This window comes from Boleophthalmus pectinirostris, unplaced genomic scaffold, assembly GCF_026225935.1.
Source record: "Boleophthalmus pectinirostris isolate CB_2022bp ecotype Guang Dong unplaced genomic scaffold, ASM2622593v1 HiC_scaffold_20, whole genome shotgun sequence".
NCBI classification, from domain to species: domain Eukaryota; kingdom Metazoa; phylum Chordata; class Actinopteri; order Gobiiformes; family Gobiidae; genus Boleophthalmus; species Boleophthalmus pectinirostris.
The window spans coordinates 4,289,479-4,304,409 of record NW_026571153.1 but is presented as its reverse complement, the minus strand read 5'-3'; the positions used below and the strand labels follow the sequence as shown (position 1 = coordinate 4,304,409).

The following is a 14,931-nucleotide window of genomic DNA, read 5'->3' as shown; positions in this document are numbered from 1 at the left end:
ACACAGAGTGGAAGGTCGGCAGTTCCACCCCCCACCTCCAGCCGCTGCACGGTGTAACTGGGCAAGACACTTCAGATTTGACAATGGAACAAGGTCATAATGTTGTTAAAATCTGCATCATGCCCCATGCAGAGGTGGGGAGTGAGAGTTATGACTTGGACTATTTTTAGGACTTAAGACTTACCAAAATAGACTAAGACTTCGGACTCAACTTGGATTTGAAGGTCAATGACTTGGGACTTGATACTTAAAAAAAAATACATGTATTTTCTAAAATCTTTTCTCTTTACAGTTACATGCGGTGCTTAATTTTAAAGGAACAAACTGGAACATGTCCCTTCCACTTCTCTATTTGTTATTTTGGATGTAACTGAAGTACTGTGATACTCAAATGTACTATAGTACTGCAGTACAATACAGTAAAACAGAGGGACCGAGCTACACAGAACATTCTCCCTATTCTGACCGTAATGATTCACACAAAAATTTTGTACTGTACAGAAATAAAAGTAAAATAACCCAATATATATAAATACTGCAGCAAAACAAAATGAGACAGAATCAAAATCAATTAAATGTCTTTTGAAAGTGAACCTCAATCAACTCATCTGTTTCCCGAGTGTGGGAAAACAGAAATCAACCTACACAGATTCTGATCAGTTATTGTGAAAGGTGCAACGTTCATCAAGCACAAACCGTCCCACAGTTTGAGTGTTTGGTGAAGCTCGAGGAGGTGGAAGAGTTTAGAGGACAGACTGTGAGTCTCCTACCAGACCGGAGATTTGCTCATAGGACGTCTCCTCGCTCACATCAGCTTTGACCCTGTATTTTGGCTCCTGGCCTGTGTGAACATAAAAACCTCTTAGAACACGGTGACGTTTACTGCTCCTGGTTAAATAGACTTCAGCATTAGCATTGTAACAGTTCAATACTAGAAAAGCAGTCAGAGAGCGCAGACCTCCGCCAAGGACTACCCCCATTTTTTATATAAATTGCGATAAAATCAGTCTTCTGGATCAGATCCGGATCAGCCTTTGGAATATGAAAGAGGATCCCATTGTCCATCCCTGAGTCAAATTTCATGGGGTTTGGTCAATAATTAACCGAGATATTGAGAAACAAAATCTTTGGCCCCATTTACCACAATGTGAACTAAAATTTCAAAGTGATCCAGAATCCAGGATTTCTTCCGGATCACCCCCAAAATGAAATCAGTTCTTCCTTTTCACATTTCCAACAAATCCTGAAAATTTCATCAAAATCGGTCCATAACTTTTTGAGTTATGTTGCTAACAGACAAACAAACAAACAAACAAACAGACAAACGCCGGCAAAAACATAACCTCCTTGGCGGACGTAAAAATGAATCAAAATCTAACACAGCATCACGAACAGCTCACATGATAATGTTAGTTAGAATGGCTATTGAGTGCATTGTCCAGCTCAAGAGCACAAAACAAAATGGCTGACACTCATATTAGTATCGCAGATTAGCATGTTAGCATTAAGGCTAAGTAGGACAAAAGGCTAACATGTTGACAACACACATGGGTTCAGTGTTGTGAAATTTACTTTTAAAATGTATTTCACTACAGATTACAGATTACACACACCAAAATGTAGTTTGTAACATAATTCATTAAATTACTTAAAGTGAGTAATGTAATCTGAATACTTTGGATTACTTGATTTGCTGTAGAGAAACAAAGACGAGGAAATCTACACATAAAAAGTTTTGTCTGATAAAACAAAATAAAAAGCCCAGACTTTCCTTAAACGTATTAAAAATATTATTGATAGAAAAGGAGGAGGCACGTCTGCGCAGCATGTTTTAGTCCTGGTTTAGTCCTGGTTTAGTCCTGGTTTAGTCCTGGTTTAGTCCTGGTTTAGTCCTGGTTTAGTCCTGGTTTAGTCCTGGTTTAGTCCTGGTTTAGTCCTGGTTTAGTCCTGGTTTAGTCCTGGTTTAGTCCTGGGTTTAGTCCTGGTTTAGTCTGGTTTCTGGTTTAGTCCTGGTTTAGTCCTGGTTTTAGTCTGGTTTAGTCCGGGTTTAGTCCTGGTTTTAGTCTGGTTTAGTCCTGGTTTAGTCCGGGTTTTAGTCTGGTTTAGTCCTGGTTTTAGTCCTGGTTTAGTCTGGGTTTAGTCCTGGTTTAGTCCTGGTTTAGTCCTGGTTTAGTCCTGGTTTGTCCTGGTTTAGTCCTGGTTTAGTCCTTTTAGTTGGTTTAGTCCTGTTTAGTCTGGTTTTAGTCCTGGTTTAGTCCTGGTTTAGTCCTGGTTTTAGTCTGGTTTAGTCCTGGTTTAGTCCTGGTTTAGTCTGGTTTAGTTTTAGTCCTGTTTAGTCCTGGTTAGTCCTGGTTTTAGTCCTGGTTTAGTCCTGGTTTCTGGTTTAGTCTGGTTTAGTCCTGGGTTTAGTCCTGGTTTAGTCCTGGGTTTAGTCCTGGTTTTAGTCCTGGTTTAGTAGTCTGTTTTAGTCTGGTTTAGTCTTTAGTCCTGGTTTAGAGTCCTGGTTTAGTTGGTTTAGTCCTGGGTTTAGTCCTCCTGGACCTGGTTTAGTTTCTGGCAAGCATAGCCCAAAATGTGAAAACAGGAAAATACCTTTGTGTAATCCATTTATTTCAACAAAGTAACTGTAATCCAATTACCACTCACTGAAACAGTTACTCATAATTTGTACTCTGATTACATAACTCCAGTACATGTAATCTGTTACTCCTCAACACTGTATGGGTTTGGGTTCAAACTCACCATTTCAGTTCAGTTGAAATGTCCAGCACATGTGACAAAGTCCCAACAAAAGGTCTGGTCCTAAAACAGGAATGTGAAGTGTGAGGTTCAAATATGAGACATGAGAATAAAAATGTGAAAAGTTTAACAAAAACTACATCAGAAAACAAAATTCTTCTTCTTCTTCTCTTCTTCTTCTTCTTCTTCTTCTTCTTCTTCTTCTTCTTCTTCTTCTTCTTCTAGTGTTTTATTGGCGGTTGGCAAACAACTACTGGTGCATTACCGCCACCAACTGATATGGAGTGTGAACTGAAATGTGACTCTGCAATAATCAAAACAAAATTAAATAAATAAATAAATAACAACAGTGATCAATTGATAACTAAAGCAAAAATAATAAATCAAACCCTGCTGATCAAATTAATATCCCTGAGAAACTTGAATAAAATTTTAAAACTATTATTCCCTGGGTGTTGTTGTAATAATTCTATCAGGTCAAATTTCACATTTTGGTCTTCGATCCTTTTCTTCATTTTACTTCTTTCTCTTGTGTACTTCCTACATTCCATGAATACATGTTTCTAGTTGTAACGACCAATTTGGCATTTATGTATTTAAATTAAGTGATTTTGCCACACCTAAATTATTGCATTACTACTTGGACTCTGACAAACAAAACTACTCTTAAATTAGCTGAAACTATATATAAAAAAATCACTTAAAGTATTAGACAAAAAGCCCACAAATTATCACTGTTGCAGAAAACTTGACAAATACAAATTCCTAAATTGGGACAACACAATCAAATATGCAGATTTAATTCTGGTTTACAAAGTTTTTAATCATCTTGCTCCACCTCCTCTAAAGGAGTTTGTGAAAAGAAATTCAAATCGCACAACAAGAGCAGCTCCAGAGGCGACGCTCTGTGCCGTTTAGGAAAAGTACCTTTGGACAAATCTCTTTTGCTTATCGAGCAGCTCAAACATGGAACACAGAGCTGCTCATGTACGAGAACTTTCAACACTGGCAGCATTTTCTAAAGCTTTAAAACAGTGGTTATTCAATGGTCAAATATGTCACCATGTTTAAACAATTTATATTTTCTTTTATCTTGAGGGGTTGTTGGTTTAACTCTTGACTTAATTCTTAAACTTCTGACTTTGAACTTCAAATGAACTGTTAGAAACTAATTGTGTGTATAGTGAGTGTGCTGGTGTTGTGTACTTTTGTGTGATTGTTGTTGTACTTTTCCTCGTCCTATAGATGATTTTACATCAACCTGCCGAGGGACTGAAGATGGAAATGAGCCACGTTGGCTATAATCTTTGCATATTTACATTTTTAATGTTCATTAATATGTACTGTCCCTTTACAAATAAATAAAATAAGAAATAAGTCCGCAGTTGTCACAGTGTCCGGTGTTATGTTTTCCTATTTTATGTTATGAATAGTTTAATCCTGTATGTCCGAATCTTAACCTTGAAAAACATCTTTGTCTTAATCAGGGACCTTCTTATACTCAGTCTGGCACACTGTGATTGGATGATTGGTGGAGTGGGCGGAGTCGTGGGCGGTGACTTGTCATGTGGTGTGGGGGAAAACCCGGGTTGGATCTTTGATCTTACCGGACTGGATTTAACCCTGGTTACAAAGGTTCTAATCGAGGTTATCTCACACTTTATTTTTTAACCGTGCTTTGATGGATCACTCTACTGAACGTCTTTTTACAGGCCTCACTGTTGTTTTTATCTGCACTATGGTAGAAAGTAACAAATTAGTAAAGAATAAATTTTAAAATCTGCACGACTTATGGTCAAAATCGTTGTTACGGGTCCGGTCTGGGGGGGCAGACTCGCACAGAACAACAGGCAGTGAGTTTTGGTTCAGTGCAGCCTCGCTTCATTGTATAAAATTACAAAATAATCAAAATTACATTTTACTGTCAATTTAGCAATAATCTGGTCTTTTTACAATATATGTTCTCACCTCACTCTATCACATATACTGTCTAATCACCAAAACAACGTGGATTTACTGAAATACGTGAACATCTGCACAGTATCTGTTTCTTACTTGAGGATTAATTGTAATAATATTTACATTTTTTTGAGTTCGGCTTACACATTTACACATTTTGTAATTACAATTACAATTTCAACTTGATATCCAAACAATACAACACAGTCCGGGCTAGTACATGATTATTATTAAGAGAGTTCAAGTTGCGGAGCGGCGCCGCCATTACAAAACCTCGTGTTCGCATTGCGGTGCAAGCCCCCAGGGTCCAAAATGGCCGCCCATTTAAGTCAATGGGCCGAGCTCAATGGCACATGATCCCAGATTTGCCTTTAGCCCGGCGAGGTTCTTCCGGTCTCGTGTATCACCTGATCACTTTGACCAATCAGAGCGAGAGGAGCAGAGCAGAGCCAGACAGAGGTGAACGATTATAAAGACAACTGAAGGATTTTGAGCTGAGAAAAAGTTTATGATCTAAAAATAGGTAAAAATCGCCACAAAATGCAACATTTTTTTAAGTTGTAGGTCCCTGTCAGACAAACACGAGCAGTTTGTGATTACGTTGCCTCTTTGAGAAAAATCTTCTCTCGGCCCATGGGACTTTTTCCGCTGAAGTTCCAGTGAGTCACTGACGTCAACTGGAGGCAGCTACAAGCAACAATACTGTATCCAGTTATTTTAATAGATCCATGTTGCGGTGACTAGAACTACTAACAACAAACTACTGTGATCTACATTTATCAAAACCACTCGTATATCGGCTCTAAACAACCAAAATAATATACAGTTCTCTTGTATGTACTTTTTGTAAGTGTTTCACATTGGATTACCTGAAAAAAAAAAGGAAAAATAAAGACAACAGGCAGTGAGTTTTGGTTCAGTGCAGCCTCGCTTCATTGTATGAAGGGGAGCGGCACAAAACTTTTCAAGAAGACCTGCGACTGACTCACTACACTGCCACCTTCTGGCGCACCCCGGTAATACAAAAGTATCTTAAAATTAAACAGAAACATGTGAGCAAAACATTACATTGACAATTTAGTGCATTTTATCACTAAGGGAGCTACTTATCAGCATCAAACTACAAAATAACATAAAAATGTGACAGCACATCGTTATATATTTGACTCTTAACACTCAGCACAATTTATTCTAGAGATTTTCTTTAAAGATTTTAGTCTTTTTGTAGATTTATTTATTGCTCTTGTTCTGTAACAAAACTGAGTCGCCTTAGTTTACTTCTTCACTCTTTGTGGTATCGGATTGGTATCGGTATCGGTATGAGCGAGTACACAAAGGCCAAGCATCGGTATTGGATCGTATCCCCCAGAAAGTGTCAACTGTGCGCGTATTATAGGATTCTTTTCTTTTATTTATAGTTTTTGTCATTTTCAGGGAATGAAAACCCAGCACATTAAGAACAAAATATAAGACTAACACACATCCAAAAACCAAAAAACAAAACAATAAATAAATAAAAAAGAAGGAGTGTTGTTATTATAGGACTCTGAGTTATTACGATCCGAGTTGGGGGCCGTATTTATTCTGTTTTGGTGGGAGCTGGAGAAACAATGGTGATATACGAGGTAGAGGAGAGTGATTTATTCGTGACAGAATCCCGCTGTTTACACCTGCGAGGCCTTTCTCCAGGGACGTCACTACTGAGCATGCTCCAACGCTCGGGCGGCGGAGATTTATAGGCCCGCGCGGAGGCTGTATATACGGCTTTGTTATATACACGAGTACATTTGGACGCTGCATTCTCAGGTGTACAAAACTCCAGTTATTTATTGTTTTCAAACCTGCTTTCCGTCCACGGATTCTCTGCGCGTTTTTACATCAGCGGCCGTTTCATTTTACTCTTCGGAACGGCTAACAGGAGGCACTGCTCTGTCTGGAGCGCCGTTAAACGAGTTTGATTTATTTCACTATCTCATCATAAAGTTTTAGTTTCAAATGCAACCATACAAAATAGCTTGTGTTGTTGTTGTCATATCAACTACGACGTGAAACGAATAATGATAAAACAATAAATTACTTTTTTCGTTCCGTTACTTTTCACGTTGTAGTTCTTCTTCTTCACAGTCTTCAGGCCCGCGGTCACTTCCGTTGTGGCTTTTTATTGTGTTGCGGCATTTGCGTTTGTGTTGTGGCGTTTGTATTAAAATAGAGTCCCGCAGTTATTTCCTTTGTGGCTTTTTTTGGTGTGTTGTGGCTTTTTAAAGTGCTGTGGCTTTTTAATGTGTTGTGGCTTTTAATTTGTGGTGGTATTTGCATTTGAGTTGTGGCGTTTGTATTTTTTTGCGACGTTTGCATTAAAATAGAGTCCCACGGTCACTTCCGTTGTGGCTTTTTGATGTGTTGTGGCTTTTTAATTTGTTGTGGCTTTGTAATGTGTTGCGGCATTTGCGTTTGTGTTGCAGCGTTTGTATTTGTTGCGACGTTTGCATTAAAATAGAGTCCCGTGGTCATTTCCGTTGTGGCTTTTAATTTGTTGTGGCTTTTTAATGTGTTGTGGCATTTGCGTTTGTGTTGTGGCGTTTGAATTTGTTGCGGCGTTTGCATTAAAATAGAGTCCTGCGGTCACTTCCTTTGTGGCTTTTTGATGTGTTGTGGCTTTTTAATTTGTTGTGGCTTTGTAATGTGCTGTGGCTTTTAAATTTGTTGTGGCTTTGTAATGTGTTGCGGCATTTGCGTTTGTGTTGCAGCGTTTGTATTTGTTGCGACGTTTGCATTAAAATAGAGTCCCGCGGTCACTTCCGTTGTGGCTTTTTTAATGTTGTTGTGGCTTTTTAATGTTGTTGTGCTTTGTAATGTGCTGTGGCTTTTAAATTTGTTGTGGCTTTGTAATGTGTTGCGGCATTTGCGTTTGTGTTTGCAGCGTTTGTATTTGTTGCGACGTTTGCATTAAAATAGAGTCCCGCGGTCACTTTCCGTTGTGGCTTTTTAATGTGTTGTGGCTTTTTAATGTTGTGTTTGTGTGCTTTTTAATGTGTTGTGGCTTTTTAAAATTTGTTGTGGCTTTTGTAATGTGTTGCGGCATTTGCGTTTGTGTTGCAGCGTTTGTATTTTGTTGCGACGTTTGCATTAAAATAGAGTCCCTCGGTCACTTCCGTTGTGGCTTTTTAATTTGTTGTGGCTTTTAATTTTTGTGGCTTTTTAATGTGTTTGCGGCATTTGCGTTTGTGTTGCGGCGTTTGTTTTTGTTGCGGCGTTTGCATTAAAATAGAGTCCCGCGGTCATTTCCGTTGTGGCTTTTTTTTTTTTTTTGGTGTGTTGTGGCTTTTTGTTGCGCTGTTGCATTTGTATTTGTTGCGGCGTTTGCGTTTGTTGTGACCCCTCTCAACTTCCGTACTTACTAACCCGAAATAGACGCCCCAGTGCATCCGGTTGGCAAAAAGAAAACAAAATAAATAAAAATAAATAAATAAATTACAAAAAAAAAAAAAAAAAAAAAAGGAAATCCTGTGACATGGAGTAAAAAATAAATAAATAAATAATAAAATAATAAAAAAAAAAAAACGTAAACAATAATAAAAGTATGAGACTAATTTCTTTTTTTATTCAGATTACTCCAGCGCTCCTCCTGCGCGCGCACATTGACGTTTACAGTTTGTTGCTGTTGTGACAATCGGCCGCGTTTCCCGGAGACACGCGGTTAATTTTTCCCGAGGACTCCGAACGCCTCGCACGCACGTAGGAGGCGCTAATCAAATCAGGCAGCTCCGGCTAAATATATACGTACGCTCTATGAAAAGATTCTAATTAAAATACATCCCCTTTAACACGGCAGCTGAGGCGGGAGAGAGACGCTGTTTTCTTTTTCTTTTGTTATTTCGCGACGGTGTAGTTTGTTTTTCCGCCAAACTTAACTGTGCTTTTAAAGTCGAGAGGTTACGTTTGATTTGATTAGTTTCTTTTGTCATTTTGCTGGTTCACAAAGCTCCACAACACAACACAACAGCACATGTTAAGCATTAAAAGCAGCTAAAAATAACTACATAAATAATAAAAAAAATTGAGGGAAAAATTGGAGCCTCACTCAGTTCTTTCTTAATTTTCTGCCCCGTACGTCTTTTTTCTTTCACCTTTAGTCTTTTCCTAATTTAGTTCTAGTTTAGTCCTACTGTTAGTCCTGGTTTAGTCCTGGTTTAGTTCTAGTTTAGTCCTAGTTTAGTTCTGGTTTAGTTCTGGTTTAGGTCCTGGTTTAGTTCTAGTTTAGTCCTAGTTTAGTCCTAGTTTAGTTCTGGTTTTAGTCCTGGTTTAGTCTTAGTTTAGTTCTGGTTTTAGTCCTGGTTTTAGTCCTAATTTAGTCCTAGTTTAGTTCTAGTTTAGTTCTGGTTTTAGTCCTGGTTTAGTTCTAGTTTAGTTCTGGTTTTAGTCCTGGTTTAGTCCTAGTTTAGTTCTGGTTTTAGTCCTGGTTTAGTCCTGGTTTTAGTCCTAGTTTAGTCCTGGTTTAGTCCTGGTTTAGTCCTGGTTTTAGTCCTAGTTTAGTCCTGGTTTAGTCCTGGTTTAGTCTTGGTTTTAGTCCTAGTTTAGTTCTAGCTTAGTTCCTAGTTTAGTCCTGGTTTTAGTTCTGGTTTTAGTCCTAGTTTAGTCGTGGTGTTAGTCCTAGTTTAGTCCTAGATTAGTTTTAGTCCTGGTTTAGCCCTAGTTTAGTCCTGGTTTTAGTCCTGGTTTAGTTTTAGTTTAGTCCTAGTTTAGTCCTGGTTTTAGTCCTGGTTTAGTTTTAGTTTAGTCCTAGTTTAGTCCTGGTTTAGCCCTAGTTTAGTCCTGGTTTTAGTCCTGGTTTAGTTTTAGTTTAGTCCTAGTTTAGTCCTGGTTTAGCCCTAGTTTAGTTCTGGTTTTAGTCCTAGTTTAGTTCTGGTTTAGCCCTAGTTTAGTCCTGGTTTAGTCCTAGTTTACTTCTGGTTTAGTTCTAGTTTAGTCCTTGTTTTAGTCCTGGTTTACCCCAAAATGTGAAAACATGAAAATTACCTCTGTGTAATCCATTTATTTCAACAAAGTAACTGTAATCCAATTCCCACTCACTGAAACAGTAACTGTAACTGAATACAGTTACTCCTCATTTGTACTCTGATTACATAACTCCAGTACATGTAATCTATTACTCCCCGACGCTGCTCTTACAGTGCACAGTTACGACAAAAGCAACAGTTTCCATCAGTTTTCTGGAAAGCTCCGGCTGAAATCGTGGTTCTAAAAGCGTCTCGTCGGTCACACTCTGCAGTGTATAATTTCCCGCGTTCCTCCGCAGGTTGTCGAGTCTTTTGTACGGACACGGCTGTTGTAACATAAAAAAAAAAAAAATCCACTTTGATTTTTACAGCGATGCGGCTTCAAAAAGAACATGTAACAACAACAACAACATGAACAAATAATTAAAAAAACTTGAGGGAAAAATTGGAGCCTCACTCAGTTCTTTCTTAATTTTCTGCCCCGTACGTCTTTTTTCTTTCACCTTTAGTCTTTTCCTAATTTAGTTCTAGTTTAGTCCTACTGTTAGTCCTGGTTTAGTTCTAGTTTAGTCCTAGCTTAGTTCTGGTTTTAGTCCTAGTTTAGTTCTGGTTTAGGTCCTGGTTTAGTTCTAGTTTAGTCCTAGTTTAGTCCTGTTTAGTTCTGGTTTAGTCCTGTTTAGTTTTAGTTCTAGTTTAGTTTTGGTTTTAGTCCTGGTTTAGTTCTAGTTTAGTTCTGGTTTTAGTCCTGGTTTAGTCCTGGTTTTAGTCCTAGTTTAGTCCTGGTTTAGTCCTAGTTTAGTTCTGGTTTTAGTCCTAGGTTTAGTCTTGGTTTTAGTCCTAGTTTAGTTCTAGCTTAGTTCTAGTTTAGTCCTGGTTTAGTCCTGGTTTAGTTTAGTTTAGTCCTAGTTTAGTCCTGGTTTAGTCCTAGTTTAGTTCCTGGTTTTAGTCCTGGTTTTAGTTCTGGTTTTAGTCCTGGTTTAGTTCTAGTTTAGTCCTAGTTGTTTAGTCCTGTTTAGTTCTAGTTTAGTCCTAGTTTAGTCCTTTTAGTCCTAGTTTAGTCCTGGTTTTAGTCCTGTTTAGTTTAGTTCTAGTTTAGTTTTGGTTTTAGTCCTGGTTTTAGTCTAGTTTAGTTCTGGTTTAGTCCTGGTTTAGTCCTGTTTAGTCCTGGTTTAGTCCTTTTAGTCTTAGTTTAGTCCTAGTTTAGTCCTAGTTTAGTCCTGGTTTAGTCTTGGTTTTAGTCCTAGTTTAGTTCTAGCTTAGTTCTAGTTTAGTCCTGGTTTAGTTTTAGTTTAGTCCTGGTTTAGTCCTAGTTTAGTCCTGGTTTAGCCCTAGTTTAGTCCTGGTTTTAGTCCTGGTTTAGTTCTAGTTTAGTCCTAGTTTAGTCCTGGTTTTAGTCCTGGTTTAGTTCTAGTTTAGTCCTGGTTTTAGTCCTGGTTTAGCTCTAGTTTAGTCCTGTTTTAGTCCTGGTTTAGTCCTAGTTTACTTCTGGTTTAGTTCTAGTTTAGTCCTGGTTTTAGTCCTGGTTTAGTTCTAGTTTAGTCCTTGTTTTAGTCCTGGTTTAGTTAGTTTAGTCCCCTGGTTTACCCCAAAATGTGAAAACATGAAAATTACCTCTGTGTAATCCATTTATTTCAACAAAGTAACTGTAATCCAATTCCCACTCACTGAAACAGTAACTGTAACTGAATACAGTTACTCCTCATTTGTACTCTGATTACATAACTCCAGTACATGTAATCTATTACTCCCCGACGCTGCTCTTACAGTGCACAGTTACGACAAAAGCAACAGTTTCCATCAGTTTTCTGGAAAGCTCCGGCTGAAATCGTGGTTCTAAAAGCGTCTCGTCGGTCACACTCTGCAGTGTATAATTTCCCGCGTTCCTCCGCAGGTTGTCGAGTCTTTTGTACGGACACGGCTGTTGTAACATAAAAAAAAAAAAAATCCACTTTGATTTTTACAGCGATGCGGCTTCAAAAAGAACATGTTTTTTCCGAGACTCGCCGACAACAGACGCACCAAAAACAAACCAAAAAGAAAAAAAAAAGAAAGAGGAGAGCGAGTGTTCTGTGTGCGGAGATAAGAGCTGGACGCCTGAAAGGTCTGAGAGGAGAGGCTGGCTCGCGTGTCTCTGCCGTAATTACACGCATTTTAGACCAGAAAATACCGACGAGGACGCGGTTTATGGACGAAGAGCGTCAGAAGTGGAGCTTGGTGAAGACGCGGCGTTTGTATTTTATTATTTTACCTGAATTGTTCTATGTTACGGTGTTTTTCGATCACAAAAAGAGCTGGAGTTGTGTTTTGTTTCGTTCAAATAACGTAAAATACCAAATAATAACTGGGGCGTTTAGTTGTTTCAGTCACTGAACAGACCAGGCCTTTATTTGAGACCAGGCCTTTATTTGAGACCAGGCGATTAATTCCTTCCTCGCAAAAAAAAAAAATCTCACTCAGCAAAACTGGGAAAATATGGTGCTCAAATTCTTTTAACCAGTATGATTATAATTTAGTTTTTACGACATTGTACGACGGCCCGGCGACTATAGAGGCTTTGCACCGTCACGTGACCCCTATAGCAACGGTAACTACGCCGCCATGACACTGGACACACTATGTCACTGACTTCAGCAGCATCGGAGAAACATGGGCAGGTTTTGTTGTGTATTTGGTTGTTCTAGATCAGGGGTGTTCACACTTTTTCACTTTTTTTGCTACTTACAAAATGACCAAGTCAAAATGATCGACCTCTACAAAGCCAAGCAAACTGCACTGAAACACTCTGTGCCCCTTTTTTGGACCCTCGCCCACAGTTTGAGAACCTCTTCTTTAAAGGTTGTATAGAGGATTTTTTTAAGGGAAGAGAAATAGAGCGACAGTCCTTGTGCGCGTTCAGAATTACTGTTGAAGTTTCCTGTCTGGAAGTAATTCAGCGACCGACGCGTCAGTTTTTAGACCCTTCGTCTGCTTCGGTCGCGTCATCGCTGGACGAGATCTCCAAGAATCACCTCAGTTTGGCTTTGCTCCTTTTCCCCTTCTCTTTTTCTTTCAGCGACCTCAAAAACTGACTTTCTTTTGCGGCGAACCGGTCGTGGATTCTCGTCCACCGTCGCGACAAACTTTGTACAAAATGTGAGGAAGCGACAGTTCGAAAAAGCCTCTAAGAACCGCTGCATAAACCACATAATCCCCGCGCTCCGACGAGTCAGTTACACTAGGGAGTTTGATTGACAACCTAACAGCCAATAGAAAATGAGGGAGCCTCGTTTTCTATTGGCTGATGTTTATCTGGCCTCAACACGTCCACAGTTGATAGATTTTCGGTCTTTTTTTTTTTGGTCATCATAATTACAAAGCTGCTGCGTCTCTGTAATGGTATTTTAATCTTTCACTGACAATTTGAAAATAAAAAAAATCCTCCATACAACCTTTAAGAGAACTTCCTCTGGCACTTTACACAAAACTGTGAAAAAAGTGAAGGAAGATTTTTAAACCTGTTTTTTAAAGTTCCAAACTGGAGTTACATTCTTTTCTGGTTTTGCAGTGATATTTACCAGCCTCTGCACGTTTACCAAACCAAACGCACATCGTGACAAACACAGATGCATTTGTCACTTTTGTTAGACAAACTTCAGCCAAATGTGGCAGTAGGTCTGTTCTGTAGATCCGCTCTATGCTGTAGACCTGCTTTGTGCCGACACTGGAACACAAATTTAGACTGGTTTTTGCTTCACGTTTGGTCTTGCTCTTCTAATCAGCCGCACTGTGGGAGGGGCTTGTGTTGGCTGTACGCAGGAAGGAGCGAGAGCGTGAAAAGGCGAGGGGCGGCGTGCTGACGTGAGGCAGATGGACAGGTAGGATGTTTAGGAAGTTGAACCTGCCCTGTGATGCACGCTGGTACACGAGGGCACACGCTGTCGCAGACGAGCCGTGCGTAGGGAGCGTGTGTGTTTGTGATGCGCCGTAGAGTTTTAGTCCTGGTTTAGTCCTGGTTTAGTCCTGGTTTAGTCCTGGTTTAGTCTTGGGTTTAGTCCTGGTTTTAGACCTGGTTCATGCAGAAAAAAAGTGTTATTGAGTTAAATTTTCATATAAATTGGATAAAAGTTAAGTCACTAATGTTTTTTTCATTTAAATTGGACCAAAAAAAAGAGTAAATATACTCTTAAATATACAAATAAGACTAAACCAGGACTAAACAAGGACTAAACCAGGTACTGGACCAGGTACTGGACCAGGACTAAACCAGGTACTGGACCAGGTACTGGACCAGGACTAAACCAGGATTAAACCAGGACTAAACCAGGTACTGGACCAGGACTAAACCAGGTACTGGACCAGGTACTGGACCAGGACTAAACCAAGTACTGGACCAGGTACTGGACCAGGACTAAACCAGGATTAAACCAGGACTAAACCAGGTACTGGACCAGGACTAAACCAGGACCAAAACAGGTACTGGACCAGGTACTGGACCAGGACTAAACCAGGACTAAACCAGGACTAATCCAGGTAGTGGGCCAGGACTAAACAAGGACTAAAACCAGGTCTAAAACCAGGACTAAAACCAGGTCTAAAACCAGAACTAAAACCAGGTCTAAAGCAGGTCTAAACCAGAACTAACACCAGGACTAACCCATTCCAGGACTAAACTAGGACTAAAGTAGGACTAAACCAGGACTAAAACCAGGTCTAAAACCAGGATTAAACCAGATACTGGACCAGGACTAAACCAGGACTAAACCAGGTACTGGACCAGGACTAAACCAAGATTAAACCAGGACTAAACCAGGACTAAACCAGGTACTGGACCAGGACTAAACCAGGACTAAACCAGGACTAAACCAGGTACTGGACCAGGACTAAACCAGGTACTGGACCAGGACTAAACCAGGACTAAACCAGGTACTGGACCAGGACTAAACCAGGACTAAACCAGGTACTGGACCAGGACTAAACCAGGACTAAACCAGGACTAAACCAGGTACTGGACCAGGACTAAACCAGGACTAAACCAGGACTAAACCAGGACCAGGACTAAACCAGGACTAAACCAGGTACTGGACCAGGACTAAACCAGGACTAAACCAGGACTAAACCAGGTACTGGACCAGGACTAAACCAGGACTAAACCAGGTACTGGACCAGGACTAAACCAGGACTAAAACCAGGACTAAACCAGGAACAAACAGACTAAACCAGGACCAAACCAGGATTAAACCAGGACTAAAACCAGGTC

The 14,931-nt window shown here is 39.7% G+C and overlaps 1 long non-coding RNA gene across 3 annotated transcripts; it reads left to right on the top strand.

Moving 5' to 3' along the window:
- The first annotated feature begins 13,921 nt into the window (after positions 1-13,921).
- LOC129409797 (uncharacterized) lies at positions 13,922-14,726 on the top strand. 3 transcript variants are annotated; one of them, XR_008632580.1, is made up of 2 exons: positions 13,922-14,021; positions 14,474-14,726. It is a non-coding gene; the product is annotated as an uncharacterized LOC129409797 (long non-coding RNA). The 3 variants fall into 3 exon arrangements; XR_008632578.1 differs by having other exon boundaries at positions 13,961-14,021; positions 14,418-14,726; XR_008632579.1 differs by having other exon boundaries at positions 13,969-14,033; positions 14,418-14,726.
- The last annotated feature ends 205 nt before the right edge of the window (positions 14,727-14,931 follow it).